Source organism: Gymnodraco acuticeps, unplaced genomic scaffold (genome assembly GCF_902827175.1).
Source record: "Gymnodraco acuticeps unplaced genomic scaffold, fGymAcu1.1, whole genome shotgun sequence".
Taxonomy (NCBI): domain Eukaryota; kingdom Metazoa; phylum Chordata; class Actinopteri; order Perciformes; family Bathydraconidae; genus Gymnodraco; species Gymnodraco acuticeps.
In genome coordinates, this window is record NW_022992032.1 from 1,743,487 (window position 1) to 1,761,302 (window position 17,816).

Here is a 17,816-nt window from a genome sequence, read left to right on the forward strand (position 1 = left end):
GTTGCAGTAAATTAAAGGGTGTTTCATGTTGTCGTTGCTGTGGACCTTCTTAATCTACCTTCTTTGGGGGCCCCCTTCTGGTCCAAGCACTTGCCTGTCGGCAAACGGCGCCCCTGTACGTACGTACGTACGCGCGCACACACACACACACACACACACACACACACACACACACACACACACACACACACACACACACACACAACACACACACACACACACACACACACACACACACACACACACACACACACACACACACACACACACACACACACACACACACACACACACACACACACACACACACACACACACACACACACACACACACACACACACACACACACACACACACACACACACCACACACACACACACACACACACACACACACACACACACACACACACACACACACACAGTATGGTGGCTTGAACTAGTGGAAGAAATTGAACTGTTTGTCTGTAGCCAATGCCTTGAACCTCTGCAAAAAAGGCATTAGAAGCATTAGAAAGTCAAGGTAAACTTGCGTTTAACTTGCGGTCTGCAATGCGTGTCACGCTCGCGCACACAAGTAAATATATATGCACGTTCATTCTCACAACGCGTCAGACACAAGAAAATGTACATTAATTTACATCAGAATCAGAAAGTTTTTATTTTGTATAATTATTTTATTTTTTATAATGGGACACAGGGCTCGGTCCGGATTGATTTGCAGTTCGGTCTGGATCCGGACCTTGGTCCGGAGTTTGAGAAGCCCTGCTGTAGCGAGTAAAACTCTAACACAGAAAAAACCTGTCTACTGCAATTAATTAATAAATTGAACCCCCAGAGGAAATTCATAAGCGCAATAGCAGCATAGACTATACAGTATTGACTCAGCAGCAAGGTTACAAACATATATTGAACATTTTAATGGGTCAGAGCACAGTCCACAAGAACATGTTTTGCCATTGTATCTTTCTCCAAAGCATGGCTATGTTGAAGACCACATACTGTATTCTGCTGGTCTTCAGTTCATGTTTGCATTTTGTTCTACTTCTGTGACATGTTTCATGCTTTAATGTTCAAAAAGCTCTTTATTTTTCTCATACTGCCTGTGCTGCAGCACCTCTTTTCCCCCTCTGTCTGAAACCAGAGCCCAGTGCTCTGATTGGTTAGCTGGCAGACTCTGTTGTCATGGGTTGTAATTGGTCAACAGCTTAGAGATGTCCTGCCCCTAACCCCCTGATCCCACCGGAAGCGTCTGCGCTGCGCTGTGCTGTGCTGCGCTGCGTCATAACCCACCAGGCGCATTTCAAAACGTTGCGGAAGCGGAGCGTCGTGTGTGCAGCCTCGCAGTTGTTGGATGAACGTTCCATTTCCTGCGCTGCGCTGCGTCAAAAATAGGATTCATCCTATATTTTAGAAATTCCTTGCGGCGAGGAGCTTCTGGGACGCTTCGAGCCACGGCGCAGCGGGTCTGGTGGAATAGCACCCATTGACAGAGTGGCCAAGATCGCTAAAAACGCCGCAGCGCAGACGCTCCTGGTGGGATTAGGGGGTTAGCCTGTCACGTACATTGTGTTTGAACACTAGCAAACAGAAATGTGACTGTTACATAGAGATGTCACTACGTAAGGGAAGAAAACTAAATTCTAATGGAGACGTTTCAGGCAGTGGGGGAGTGTGTGGGAACTCTGCGGAAAAAATCCACTACAAGAAAGGGAAAACTTAACTTAAAGCCGAATACAAACGTAATTCCTATGAGATCGAGTTAAAAACTTAAAATGAAAATTCTTTACAAACTTATGAAAAGACCATTCAATTCAATTCTGAAGATCGATGTAGTCAATCAGAGCTTCTGAACATACTACCAAAGATAAGAGAAGCAAGAAGAATCTACAGAAATCTTTACTGGCAGCAATGAAAAGAAAAAAGAGGAACCAGTACTGCCGACATGCTATAACTGACAGGTGAACGCTGGGAATTGCAGTGAAGAAGCAACACAGCAGGGAGTGTTTAGCTTCAGAGACATTGCAGAAAAACAACATCAAATGAATATCTTGCTGCTTTATAAACCATCTCCTGTCAGTGATTGTTTGGTGAGCAGCTCTGGATTTGTCTGCGAAGACTCAGCCAAGAGAACTCTGGCTCCCCGCCTCTGGAGAGACTTGATCATGTTGGCAAATTAAAACTGTATGAGATGATGACTACCATAATGAATTCAGGGAATAGGTTTTATAGAGGGCATTATTCCTCCGATAACCTTCATCAAGACACATTTCTGTACGTTTATTGTACTTTGTGAACAAAGTGTCTCTGATTCCGAGTGTAATTACTCAATCAGTTCAACAGCCGCAATTACACATGTCGCGCTGCTTTGTGAATACAAAAATATCTCTACTAACGAATCTATGAAGTCATCATGAAAAGACTTCTTTAAATATACATGTATGTTGCTTCTTAATGACAAAATACAAAAGTGATTTAACAGATTATTAATAGTTTAAATGGATGTTTTGTAATGACTTGTATATAAAACGTAGTTAAAGGGAAAGGTTATTTTCAGGTTCATAATTGTATTTTGGGTTTCTAGGGTAGCATATTTACATGCTTTAATGTTCAAAAAACTATTTGTTTCTCATACTGTCACTGTTCGTCTGAATGTAGTGGTAATCACTCCCGGTCTGAAACGCTCTGTTTTAGCACCTGTCTTCTCTTCTTTGACTTAGTATTAACATTACATTGCCATATGGATACATCATTTTTTTCTCAAGCTGATGTAGGAGATCCTCAGTGGTGGTGGTGGTGGTGGGGGGGGGGGGGGGGGTATATTCTAATGAATCTGCATGTGACATAGGAAGCACAATCTGCATGGCTTGTTGAATCCCATGTTTTCTCACCTAGGCATTCAAAACGAAATAAAGTCAAACAAATGGGTTGTATTATTTTACAGTTTCTAGGTAGCACCCCAGAAACTCAAATGTGTGTGAACAAGTGCATACATTTTTTTCGTAATAAGTTCCCTTTAAACTGCACTGGTACAGTCGTTGTTGTCTGACTGCCTAGCAGATGAATGCCCCTTTAGAGGTGGAAGTAGTTAAAGTGCAGGTCTGAATAGTAAATATATTAGGAGAATGTAAAAGGTATGCACACACAGCCGACTTCCTGCTACCGGGATGAGAAGGCACTTATTTTCTAGACTCAGTGGGAGTTGTTCAATTTTCTCAATTGAACAAATTGAGAAAAGTAGGACAGCCAATACACGCAGTAACCACCAGGAAGATACTTGATGAAATATTAAATGGAAGCAATTATGTTTAATGTAGATCATATTTGTTCCCTTTATTCCATCATTTCCCTTTGTTGTTTTCTTTTTTTCCCTTCTTCTCTCTACAGGGCTGGTCAGAATACAGAAGGGAGCAGCAGGGAATGAAAGAGCCGGCGGAGGGAGGATGTGTAACCATGAGACGTCAATGAAGACCACGGCTGCAGATTGGCTTGCATTTATTGATTGAAATTGTATTCAATTTTATTTTGGCACTGGCTTTATTGTTGCTGGTGAGAGAATGAGAGAAAGAGAGAGATGGCCGAGGGCTTGGTACTTTTAGAGCGATCTTCATCGTGGTCCTTTTGTAGCAGCAGTTTTGTTTGATTACAAATATATTCAGCACTGCTGTGTGTTTGTTTGATTTCTATAGTATACTGCTTGTCACAATTTCTGCTGTCACATGTCACTGTTATGACTTGTTTCCACATGCATGTAGTGGTTACATTCCTGTTATCAATGCATTTCAAGTGAAAATGAAGCTGACAAGACCCTGTCACCTGTTGACAAATAATCAAAAGAAAGAAAGAAATAGATTTCTACATTTGTTTTACCCCTGAAGTGCCTCCATTGAACTCATTTGTTTACTTTCGTAACATAGTGAAATTATGGGGTTTCATCATATGCCGTTTTCCATGGAAACGCATCCCTCGCCTTAAAAGACGATGTCGCTATAACTCCTGTTCAAAAAGTGCTCAAACTTCACGTGTGCCAACAGTCCAGCCGTGAATTTGATTTCTTCAAATGCCTTTGCCATGGCAACACAATGCTCGCCATGAAACACGGTTTGCTCATAACTTCAGTGAAAATGCTCCAAACGTCCCAGAACTTCACAGGTTTGGTAACGATGCAGCCATCAACGCATCTAAGCGTATTATGGGATGTCATCAAATGCCGTTGGCATGGCGACAGATCATTCACCATCAAGTTAGTTCAAAAGTTTGCAGTTCAAATATTCTGCTGCTTTTCCAAGCCTTTTTACTTTCTTTTCTTCTCTCATCACACATTCAAGCACCCAGTGTTCATGTATAATTTCAATCTAAATTCTTCACTTTCTTCTTACACATTCAGCGTCAGCATTTCAGCATAAAGCATTCCCACTAGCAATTTCTTCAGGAATTGCATTCTCTAGTTCAATCTACTGCCCTTTATACCGCTCTAGTTCTGTACATATTCTCTCTGCTGGTATTACGTTTGTTTAGCTGGAAGCCACATTTTATGGAGGCTCTTACCAAAAGTGGTTTATAATGACATCTAGCTAGCATGGATCACTTCAAGCAATGACATTTTAAATGAAGATACCCCGCAGACCCCATTGTCTGAGGCTTACATTTATGTTTGTTTTACGGTCTTTTTCTGAGTAGTGCTCTGTGGTTTTATTCAATTTTATTTACCTTTTAAGCTAAATTCAAAAGTAAAATAACTGCCATCCATAACCTTGTTTAGTGTTCCAGGAATTGTGTCTGTATTTTCTGCAAATGTTGTCCAGATTGTTTTTGTTTGAGCATAGAAAAAAAAGCTTTTACTTTGTAAATAATAATTTAATAAAAACGAATACACCATGAAACAAAAATAAAACCTATTTGCTCGACTGCAAATGACATTGGTCACTTCATTAAACACTATCTTCCATTGCTGGGAAGTTAAAAAGGAGCATGTGGTTTGAAAGGAAAGTAAACGGCGGCATCATTGTGTTGATCAATAATTCCTGTAGATAAGTTAAGATCAGTCTACAGAGGCTTAAAAACTCTAAGATAAAGTGCCTTAAGAAAGAGGAGCGATAAGAAGTTGTCTTCTTTTGGCCACAGGCAGAATATTAAAATACTAAATAGAATTCAAAAGTCCTGGAAAAATAACACTCTCCTGATCTTTAACTGCATCGGGAAGATCAACTTTGACGGATATAAGCCATGTTTAAAAATCTGAGCCAACGAGGAAAAATGGAGATGAGCACAGTGACAGTAATATTTTTGAGAGTTTAAGTGTGTATTTGTAGCTTCCCCCCCTCTGTTCCTCTGCATGTGTGTGAGTCTCTTTTCACAGGGTCACGGTGCATAAAATCTCTGGAGGAGAGATGAACAGATACAAACATGATACATGTACAAGCGTGTGTGCATGAAATGATGCTATTTGCAGCTGCATAATGTTATCACTTAGGCTCTGAGAAGTGAAGACACATCTGCAAATACACAACTCACAGATAAAATCCACAATAAAAACCACTCTGCTGTCGAGTTTGATGCCTAAACTAAAGCAGCATGTTATTTTGTGCATGCTCTTATACTAAACACACACGCGTGCTCTGCTGCACGCCGTAAACAATGACGGCTGAGGCTATATTCAATTTAATATTTCTAAATCTGAGCAATATATATATATGTTTTATTAGCTTATCAACTCCATTGTACATGTAATAAAATAAAGTTGATATGAAGTGAAGTTTATCAAGTCAGAAACAAATTTGGAACATAAAAAAGAAGGATTCTAAGGCACACCTGGACAGTGCTCGCGGCACACTCCACTGCAGTAGAGAACAATGCAGTGAGTTTGTTCTTTAAATTGGCAGCTCATCAACAACTCTGATCATCTGGTTCACTCACACACTAACCCAAACCCACAAAAGACACACAAATACTGGCTGTAACAGACTGATAAACTGAAAGTGAGTTGAGAAGATCATATCACCCGCTATACAACAAATATGAAGCTACAGTTACCCCGGAGTTCATATCTAATTAAATAATGAATGACAAATTACTGACATTATTTAAGTTTGATTGCATTACTATCAAATGTAAGCATATAATACTATCAAAAAACAAACAGACGCAACTCAAGGGGAAACGCCACTTAAGCCTAGCGGGGAAATCCCTTTACAAAAGCGTTTCAAATGGCAACATCTTACCCTCTGATTGGCACGCTATGTCAAACACTAAGGCTTCCTGAAACACAAAAGACATGATGTCCCCCCCAAATAGCAGCACCAAGCCAGCACACAGCTGGATCACATCAACTGATCAGCTGCTCAATGACACCATGTGCTCTGAGCACTACAAACTTTTAACCAAACTTTCTACAAATAACCCGTAGGACGAGCCCCCATTTGTTATGACCTAGCTCAAAAGGCCACAACAAAGAGGAGACGCACCATATCCACGTTTAACAAAATATGTTTATTTAAGCAAAACATTCAAATCAACCAAATTAATTAAGTGCAAAACAAGTAAAGTATGAGGTGTGGATGTCAGTGGTATCAGTAGTGTAAATGCAGGGTGAGAATTGTATGGACATGTATGAGTGTGAGCGTGTTGAAGTGCACAAAGTGAAGCAACTGAAGAAACTCATAGCATATTCAACAAAACCGGGGTGCCTGCAGGGAGAAGCAGGGAGGAGCAGAGGCTTTAAATAACTGCAGGGCACCAGACCCAGGTGCCCTGAGTTACTGCAATCAAGGAGGCTGGATGCAGCACAGCCACACCCTCTCCAGATCAATCAATCAATCAATCAATGTTTATTTATATAGCCCAATATCACAAATGTTACATTTGTCTCAGTGGACTTCACAGTTTGTACAGAATATCAGTATGACAATACGACACCAGAAGGTGTCGTATTGTCATACTGATATTCTGTACAAACTCCTTAGACCCTCACAGATGAACCCATAGGGGCATCACATACTGACATGTGTAGCTTTACATTATCAAGTTTTAGTCATGTTCACAATGCATGATGGGAAAGAGAAGGATCTTTTAATGTGCCGCGGCCGCGTTTCTAGCTCGCTATTTCTCAGTTGGACACAACCCCACTTTGAACGCTGGGCTTGCACCTGACTACGCTTCCAAAGGAGGGAGAGGAGGGTGACGCTGGTATGAGGGGCCGTGTAGGCCAAAACTCAAACTAACCTCGCACACACACTACTGAAACATCTGGCCTTGCACACACACTACTGAAATACTCTCACATTCACTACTGAACAGTTGCAGTTGTCATTTAAGTGTTTGCCAGGCAGAATTATACCACTCTCACAGGCTGAATAAGTGGCCATTTAAAGGTGAAGTGAGCCTTTTGTGTACTTTCCCCCATTATAAAATACATTTAACACTAAAAGGCCTAAGCACTGAAATTACCTGACTCACCATTTATCTACAAGATTTTCAAAGCTTTGAGCTTTTGGGGAGGCTATTTTGTTTTTCAGCCTGCTGTAAACTCAGTAGTTTGGGAATGATTCCAACATTTTCTACCCTGAACGATATGAATACACCCTTTAAACATTGTATTATGTCTTTTATTGAGTTTAAAAGATTAAGGATTCTTTGCCAGACCTATGATTGGAGCTTTTTTTTTGTTCTGTTTTTATTCTCAAAAGAAGCGATGAAGATGGAAGCTGGGATGCTGTCCAAAGCAGCAGGGCTTTGCACATAAAAAAATAATCCGTCTTTAGAAGTGTTTTAGTCTTGTACTCATAAAGGCTGATTTTGATTGGAAGAAGAGGGGGGAGATAACCTAATTTGTTTCCACACAGCTTCACTTTATTAATGAATTCATCATTTAAAAATTAGCTGAAATGACTCACAGGCAATCTGAACTAAGCAATTCATCCTTTTTGTTTTTCTTAAATGCTTTGAGAAGGGATACTTTAGCATTCAATCAATTATCCACTTATTAAAAAAATTAAAATAACGGAAAAATAAGTTTGACGGACGCAGGGGTGAATTTTCCTCTAAAAATCTTACATTGAGAATACAATGTTTTTTTTGTGATTGTCATTACAGCTGATTTTGAAAAGGATATTTAGGTAAAGTGAAATAGTAAACAGGTCAATGGTGAGGCTCAGCACCTTGAAATCTGAAGCCATGGTTCTCAGCAGGAAACTGAAGGGCTGTCCACTCCGAGTACCCCAAGTGAAGGAGTTCAAGTATCTCGGGGTCTTGTTCTCGAGTGAGGGAACAATGGCGTGTGAGATGGGTCAGAGAATCAGAGCAGCGGGAGCGGTATTGTATTCGCTATACTGCAACGACCGGTCCATCTTTGTTCCTACCCTCACCAATGGTCATGAAGTGTGGGTCATGACCGGAAGAACCAGAGTGTGAATACAAGCTGCTGAAATTGGTTTTCTCCGGAGGGTGGCTGGCATCTCCCATAGGGATAGGGTGAGAATTTCAGTCTTCCGGGGAGGGACTCGGAATCAAACTGCTGCCCCTTCGCGTTGAAAGGAGCAGGTTGAGGTGGTTCCACCTGGCTGCCATCCTAGGGAGGTGTTTCAGGCACCTCGAGCTGGGAGGAGACCGAGGGGCAGACCCAGGACCAGCTGGAGGGATTATTTCTCAATGCTGGCCAAGAAGCGACTTGGTATCTCCCAGTCAGAGCTGGTTGATGTGGCCAGGGAAAGGGAAGTCTCAAAATATTGTGTTGTGTGCTAAAACTTGATATTTTTCTCTCATATTGGGCGTCATGGACTTTTTATAAACAACACTGGTGAAATTCGTTTTGAGCCTTAGCTGTTGAAAACAATTTTTTTCAGGTTTGGGTGTTGATCTTTGGACAGAGTTCCACAGAACTGAGGCACCGTGCTGTATCGGGTTGATATATTTCATTTACAGAAATCCAGTGTTATCAAGGCCACTTACAATAAAGAACCTTAAAAGCTCATGTAGAATATTTGATATTCAGTCGTGTTCAAGGATCTTTACAGCAGGTTAAGCCTGTGGTAGTAAAGTAGTAAAATTAACTTGCAGCTAAGTTTCAGAGGGGTTTAAAGCAGTGGTTCTTAACTGGTGGGTCGGGACCCAAAAGTGGGTCGTGGACCCGTTTCAAGTGGGTCGCAGATGTGTGAGTGAAGGAAAACATTTTTATTTTTGGGAAAAAAGTCAAACTGATCTGTTTGTTCCTGTGTGTCAATAAAGAACAAAACAGCTAAACTTAGTTGTACTAGGTGCTGTATAAATTCACTTCAATTTCAAATTATTATTACTTATGAGCAGAGGTGAAGTCTAGATCTGTCACAATTAGTCAATGAATTGCCTCCAGATAAAGACAAGTTTTCAGCAAAACCTTCTACAATCCATTCACTATTTAAGTTATTTGATCAAGCAACAATGCCAGATATTTAAATGTGCTCAAAACTGCTTTGGATTTAATTTAAAATGAGTATCTTTAGATTTTCTTTAGCTGACGGCCTCGTTTGGCTTTCAGGATTTATGAGAGTCCAGGATCACTATTTAATTTCATAGAATAAAGGATACATGGATTTATTCATTTAATCAACAGAAAATCAAAAATGTTAATCATCGATCAACTGAGACAAAGTTGAATAATAAAGGTTACACAACAGAAGAAAGGGGCAGAAAACCAATCAAATAAAACCAAAACTCTGACGGTGTGATACTACCTGTGATAAAGTTAAAGGTTAGAGAGGAGAGGGAGGTTTTTAAGTGGGTAACAGACCAGACCTCTGTATAAAATTCCTCTCTGAAGATAAGCTAGTCTATTATTTTACACATCAGAATCAGAAACGGGTTTATTGCCAGGGAGGTTCACACATGGGAGGAATTTGACATGATGTCGTGGTGCATACATAAAATATAAAACAAAGAATCGATTGCAATTATAGAATATAAACTATGAAATATCAAATAAGAATATGTGCAGTAAGCAGTATTTGAACATTGTGTGCATTATGTAAAGCATATAGAGACTATGTTGTGGCTGAGGTAAAGTGTCAGTGGGGGGGCCGGGCCTTGTTTAAGAGGCCGGTAGCGGAGGGGAAGAAACTGTTCAGGTGGCGAGAGGTTTTGGTCCTGATGGAGCGCAGCCTCCTGCCAGAGGGGAGGGGGGTGAACAGTTTGTGTCCAGGGTGGGAGGGGTAGGCCACTATCTTCCTCAGGGTTCTGGAGGCCTGCAGGTCGTGGAGGGATGGCAGATTGCAGCCGATCACCTTCTCTGCAGAGCGGATGACCCGCTGCAGCCTGCCCTTTTCAGATGGCCTAGGTATAAAAGTCACGGCTCGCCACTGCGTCTGAGGGCTTCTTCATATTTAAGAAACTATGAATGTGTCATACCCACTTAACGGGAAGAAACTCAGCTATCAGACAATATTAACCATTTTTAGCTAAACTAAACAAAAGGGTAATAACAAAGGCTCTGAATTAGCCCCGAGCGAAAAAATGCTAACGCACTTAGCACAGAACTCAAGGTAAAATACCCTTATTACTTATCGAATCTGCACAAACAAGATATCAATTAGCAAGCTGAGATTCCACAGATTCCAGACATATAAGTATCATCACTGAGCAATCAAAACTCGACAACAGACAACAACAACAACATTTGCTTTACGGGACCAAATCGGAAAATAAGTCTTGTTGCTGTGTTCTGATCAAAAGTTGTGTTCAATGGCATTAAAACGATAAAAACACTGCTGAAGGTTAATCCAATGGTTAATCCAATGAATGGTTAATCCAATGTGTCTGTGTCACTTTGAAATTATTACTGATAATCCATCATTCAATTTGGCTGTCAATAATGGAGTTTTCATATATAGTTGCTATGAGAGCTACTAGAGTGTATGACAGCTTCCGGTTCTGGGGCATTCTGGCTACGCATCACTCATTCACCAATTGGTAATGTTTAAATGGATTTTTAGGAACTTTCCCTCGATTCTATTGGCTCTAACGGTTAAAAAGAGGTGTCAATCATCAAAATCGACCGAGGGGGGCCAAATATATGGAAAATGCACCCAAATGACCCCAGAAGTGGGTTTTTTCCTTCTAAATCTCTCTATAAAGGTCAAATATCAATTGTTTTGCATCAATCTTAATGCAGGGTATACTTATTATATGTTATAGTTTGGATTCCTAAAGCTTTTAGTCTACTATCCCATCATTCAAGGGTGGTTTTCACTATAAGTAACAACCAGTGCTTGTAAGAAGAGGAACGGACAGCTATAGTTGATATATATTTGCGACAGTGTTTTATATGATTGCTTGTTTCTGAAAGAAGTTACTTAAAGTGACAAACGCAGAGAATTATCACCTGATCCTGCAGTCCTTTTAAAGGGATAGTGGAAATTGAACCCCAAATAGTTTCGTTTTAACTTATATACAAGCATAATTACGTACCAAAACAATCACACCTGATTAAAAAAATATAATAATTGCCTTACGCATGTTAGAAGCACTTTATTGCAGCTTCCCCGAAGTTTTTTAGAAACGAAATTATCGCTTCAGCCAAACCGGAAGTGACGAAAACTCAGGAAGACGAAACGATAACAAACAATGGCGTCTATGCAGAATGAACGTGGAAGGGCAAATATACCAGACAAAGAAGGATTGTACGAGGTATCCAGTGATGATAGCGAGTCAGAAACATCCTCTCGGCTTTCCTACGAAAATGTAGTTTTAGGTGTAGGCTGTACTCACAGTACTGTTAGTCTATCATGTCTATATGATGACTGTAGTGTACACATTCGACATTGTGTACCAGATTATCGGATGACGAGGCCTCCGGTCGCCTAATCGACAGGCAATAAATGGCGTTGTACACAATGGTACAGGCTAATGATGCATTAACTCAGCTAGAAAACATAATAAAATACTCACTTCTTCTGTATTCCACTTTCAATTTGAGCTAGAGACAGAGGAATCTCGAAACAATCGTCAGTAAAATGGCGGGAGCACACGACTGCCAAAGTACTCGTCAGCTTCGGCTCCGTGAAGTTTGTCCGTGTTATCTGAACAAATTTCACCAACTGACGACGAATGGCTGGGTTTCTTGGAAACGCATGCGTCGAAACGCCATTCTCTGCATTTGCTGTCGCACTACAGCCATACCAAACACATCTATTCACCATAATAAAGGTCGGCTATTCACATGAAAATTCTATTGAATGTCCGCCATTGTTTGTGCCCATCGTCCTTTGTTTTCGTCATCACCCGAAGATTCCCGACGATTACCGAAGTATTTCGTTTCATTGAGAGGGCGTGGTCGGGAGCAGTAAAATTGAAAATAAAATGAAACTAGGCGCATGAAATAAAAAAAAATTGTTTATTATGCTTATTTTTAATAAAAATACATAAGTTAAACCCAAAATTCGCGGATTTTTACATTACATTACATCGCATTTAGCTGACGCTTTTGTCCAAAGCGACTTACAATAAGTACATTCGACCAGGAAGACACAACCTTGAAGAAAACAGAGTCATATAAGTACATCAGGTTTCATAGAGCCAAACATTTCAAGTGCTACTCAACTGGCTTTAGATAAGCCAGTCCTTTATTAGTATAAAAGTGCTTCGTTAATAGTTCTAACGCTCAAAGTGGAGTCGAAAGAGATGAGTTTTCAGTTTGCGCCGGAAGATGTGCAAGCTATCTGCCGTCCTGATGTCAATGGGGAGCTCATTCCACCATCTTGGAGCCAGGACAGCAAACCCACGTGTTTTTGCCGATGGGAACTTGGGTCCCCCTCGCAGCGAGGGCGCAGCGAGTCGTTTGGCTGATGCAGAGCGTAGTGCACGCGCTGGGGTGTACGGTTTAACCATGTCCTGGATGTAGGAAGGGCCAGATCCATTCGCAGCATGGTAAGCAAGTACCAGTGTCTTGAAGTGGATTCTAGCAGTTACCGGAAGCCAGTGAAGGGAGCGGAGGAGCGGAGTGGTGTGGGAAAATGTAGGAAGGTTGAAGACCAGACGAGCCGCTGCATTCTGGATGAGCTGCAGAGGTCGGATGGCACATGCAGGTAGACCAGCCAGGAGGGAGTTGCAGTAGTCTAGGCGTGAGATGACGAGAGCCTGGACCAGAACCTGAGTCGCTCAGGAGAGTTGTTTAAAGACAGCGCGTTCAAGTGATTTAGACAGGAACGGGAGGAGAGAGACAGGCCTGTAGTTTATAACATCAGACGGGTTGAGAGTGGGTTTCTTTAGGAGAGGGTTTACTCTTGCCTCCTTGAGACTGTTTGGAAAGTGACCAGAAGTTAGAGAAGTGTTGATGAAATGGGTGAGAAACGGTAGAATATCAGGAGCGATAGTCTGAAGGAGGTTTGAAGGGATAGGGTCCAGAGGACAGGTGGTAGGGCGGGCAGAAGTAATGAGGGTAAGAACCTCACTTGGAGAGAGAGGGGAAAAGGAGGTTAGTGTGTTGGTGGAAGGAGGGTCTGGTGACCCAGCGGTGAGTATAGGTGAGTCATAAAAAGAAGAGCGAATATCATCAACCTTTTTTTCAAAGTGGGTAACAAAGTCGCTTGACAGAAGTGAGGAGGGGGGAGGGGCTTTTGGAGGGTCCAAGAGGGTGGAGAAGATGGAAAATAGTTTTTTAGGATTGGAATAGGAAGATTGGATCTTATCTTGAAAGAAAGTGCTTTTTGCCTGAGAGATCGAAGCAGAGAAAGAGGAGAGGAGAGCCTGATAGGTTAGGAGGTCATCACGGTGTTTGGATTTCCACCATTTCCGCTCTGCTGCCCTAAGGACGGTTCTATTAGCACGCAGCGCATCATTCAGCCAGGGAGCAGGAGGGGACTGACGAGCCTGCCGAGATGTGAGAGGACAGAGAGAGTCCAGAGAGGATGAGAGAGTAGAGAGGAGAGTTTCTGCAGCAGAGTTTGGTGGCAGGAGTTGGAACGAGTCAGAGGAAGGGAGGGCTGAGAGCACCGACGAGGCAAAGGTAGAGGGGGAGAGGGAGCGAAGGTTACGGCGGACAAGTGCAGGATGAGAAGAGATTAGTTTGTTATGTTTGGAAAGGGGTAGAGAGAATGAAATGAAGAAGTGATCGGATGTGTGGAGCGGGTTTACAGAGAGGTTAGAAGTAGCGCAGTTCCTTGAGAATATGAGATCAAGGACATTGCCAGCTTTATGAGTCGATGGGGACGGAGACAGTGAGAAAGCAAAGGCGGTTAACAGAGATGTTAGTTCGTCTATCTTCCCCGTCTGGAGGTTGAAGTCTCCGAGAAGTATAGCGGGAGGGCCAGTTTCAGGGATGTGTGAGAGGAGATTATCTAATTCCTCCAAGAAGTCCCCCAAGGCGCCTGGTGGACGGTAGAGAACAACAATGGTTAACTGTGACGGCATGGAATTCAAAGGTGGAAGGAGTGAAGTTAGGTAGTTTGAAGAGGGAAAAGCTCCATTTGGGAGAGAGCAGGAGACCAGTGCCACCTCCTCTGCCAGTGGGTCTGGGTGTATGGGAGAAGGAATATGCAGTGGAGAGAGCTGCTGCGGTGGATGTGTTGGATGGAGTAATCCAGGTCTCAGTGAGAGCAAGGAAATCCAGAGACTGCAGGGAGGCGTAGCCAGAGATGAAGTCAGCCTTAGGAACAGCTGACTGGCAATTCCACCGGCCACCAGAAACTAGATGTTGGATCTCAGTGGAGCACGTGGGATAGACGAGAGCAGGCCGGTTATCGATTAGGAGATACACGGGGCCAGTGATAATTGCGAGAAGACACATGAACAGGAATGGAGAAAATACACATGATTATAGCATGAGGGGCTATAAAACTAAAGAAAAGAGAAATAAGACACCAGCTCAATCAGAGTAGGATTTGCCTCCTCTTTGCCTCCCTCTTTGCCTCCCTCTTTGCCTCCCGCAGGACTCCAATGTCTTTGTCAGTCTTACTCCCGCAGGACTCCAATGTCTTTGTCAGTCTTCGGCTGTCTGACGCCGAAGCTGACGCTCCAGGAAAGAGCTACCCAAAATGGACGCCTGATTGCTCAGTTCTCACAGCTGTAGGGCCACGGCCCTCTAATTAGTTAACTATCTACAGCTGATGGGCGACAATAGACTGGCCCTGCCTATATTAATGCAGGCTTGAGTGCTGAGACCTGTGAAGCAGGTTTCGCCTGAGCAGATCTGAGATTTAAAATCTCTCAAACGCGATTTAGCCGTTTAAGCTACAATAACAATTATACAGAGTCGAATAAATGAAACAGAGAAGTCTAATTAAACAAGAATATAACTTACAGTGGTTGCTGCATCAATAGGTAATGTCGTCACCGGGTCCAGATTTCCACTATCCCTTTAAGTCTACAAAGTTTGTAGTGTTTTTCGGGTTATTGTTTTGGTTTCACAATATGCAACTCTACCAAAGTTCACTCTAAGGGCTCTCTGAAGCAGGCAAAAAAAAGATCTGAAATGTTCTGTACAATACAAGCCCAACATCAAACAGCATTAGTAAATAGTACAGTTGTGGCAAAAACTACTTAAAAGGTAAGAAAGAACAGAAACTAAGCCTAAGCATCAACAATTGTTTTAAATGTGTTATGTAACAACATCCACAGGGGATACAAACCAAGTCATCAGAATTTCCTGCAAATCCTTTTAAACCATGTTTACTTTGAATGTGACGTTTCTGAATCGACAATAGGTTTCATAAGTATTATTTCAGCATCTTGCAGGAATTCACAATGCCACATTGTTAATGTTGGGAAACAATTGGTTCGGTTTTAACTAGATGACAGTTTGTGTTTAAAAAAGCTATGGAAGTGATGTGACTCAAAAACGTAACGTCCCATGACAATGCTGTCAGTAAAGATAACTCAGCTTTTGGTTTCACACCAGAGCGAAATAGTGTGTGCTTGTTTGACCCATCCATCAAACCCTCCCACCAATAATAAAGAGACTTAAGTGATGTTTAACTAATTATTATAAAAGCTTAACTTTCAGTCATTGTGATATACTACATATCCGTTGTTTGCAGATAAATAAAATGCCATTTATTTCCCTGCATACTGAAACGGGGATACAGCTGAAACTGCACAACCCAAAGAAGAGGTAAGAAAAGGAATTACATAAAAGCAGACAATCATTTGAAATAAATGGCCATTCAAATGAACATGCATAAAACCAGAAATAACCTGGACTGTAACAAAAAAAACAAAAAACAAGACGAATGACTTCCCTAAGTATAGCACAGAACATTGCAGGAGCAGCACAGTAGGAGCAGAAGAAGGCATCCTGCGAGGCAGGAAAGCAGGACAGCGCTGCCTTAAGTACATTGGTTACAGACTACAATGAAACCTCTTTTAAACAGTGTTGGGAGGAGGAAACTTCATCCACGTCTGCTGGAGTCTCAGCTGGCCTGGCAGAGGCGAGGCTTTAACTGGCTTAACAACAAAAGCTGAGCTCAATAACTAATAGGCCTCTTCTTCCCCCTCTCTGTTCCTTCTCTCACTTTACTCTGTTCCCCTCTAGTCCCTTCTTCCTCCTCTTCTTTCCATCTCGCCGTCTTCCTCCTCCTTCAGAGTGAAGCAGAGAGATAATGCGGAATACTTTCATGCCGTCTGCTGAATTAAACATGGAAAGAACAGCTTGTACTATGTGCTAAAGCTGGAGCAAAGAGAAGGTTATTAGGGAAAAATAAGGAAATACAGAATTCCAACTCTGCACAGAGGTCTCTGGAGTGCTGCTTAACATTTCTTCAAAATTAAAAAGATCTGACGCTGATAGACCAGGCTCTGGAAACAGGACATCCATTTTAACTAATTGGACAGGTTGAAAAGGACTGCCAGTTGTCATTGTGTGGAAGCAGCCAATCACCATGTGGGGGGCTGGCATAACACTAAAATAAATACTTATTTTGAGGCTCCCTCCAAACCTCCAGCTTCCATTGTCAGACCTGATAATCCGATCTTGCAAATCTCCTATTCCTTTCACACACTCTCTGTCATCTTTGCGGTACAGCCAACCAATTGGGTTCTGCAAGTAATACATCTGCCCATCTCTAACGCCAGGCTCTATGGTGAATAATTGAGTGTTTCAAAGGTTCTCTGTCTCAGATGCCTCCTCGCGGCATGGGCTGAGGTTTTGGTTTTTGTTCTCATCTTTTAACTCTTGATTTATCTGATTCCAGAATAAAAAGTCTCTCTTTCTGTCCCAACCTATTTGGTATTCCCCGGATGTAGTACCAGGCTCACCACCCTTATTCTCCATCCTCTCCTCTCTCTTTTTGACTGTCTTTAGCCCTGACCGAGCCAAGTGACCCGTTACCTCTGCTTAGCATTGGCCCAACACTCATGGCATTAAGTTAAGTTCAACCTCCCAGAGCACACGCCTTGTGAGGCTTGGCAGAGAAGGGCATTGGTAATTGGCATGACCACCACCACCAGTTTCCACTCACCAGACAGGCACAGAATCTTGGTAAATGAGGAATACATTGTTTTTTCTTCTCATCAAAGTTAAACAATCTTGTCGAGCACCACTTGAATTATTCCCTTTGAATTGTTCCAAGGTTGCATTTTAACCTTCTTGCTAAATTCCTCAAAACAAGGCAAAATGATTAATTTTTTTACTCTGTTCACCTCAATTTAGCTGATAAACACATCCAATAACCTTTATATTTCCTGCTTACAACAAGTATTTACACATTTAAAGTTCAGATATGTTTCATAGTGATCTTCTTTTCAACTTTATCTTGACCAAACTGTGACAAGCAAATCCAAAAGTCATCTAACTCTTGCCTGTTCCTGTTGGCTTAAGAAAAACTGACAAAAGCAACAAGTCAACTGGGCTTTCT

The 17,816-nt window shown here is 41.9% G+C and overlaps 1 protein-coding gene across 1 annotated transcript in view; it reads right to left on the reverse strand.

Moving 5' to 3' along the window:
• Positions 1 to 17,816, reverse strand: part of pvrl2l (PVR cell adhesion molecule related 2 like) — a 365,603-nt gene that overhangs the window by 150,429 nt on the left and 197,358 nt on the right. The window lies entirely within an intron of this gene.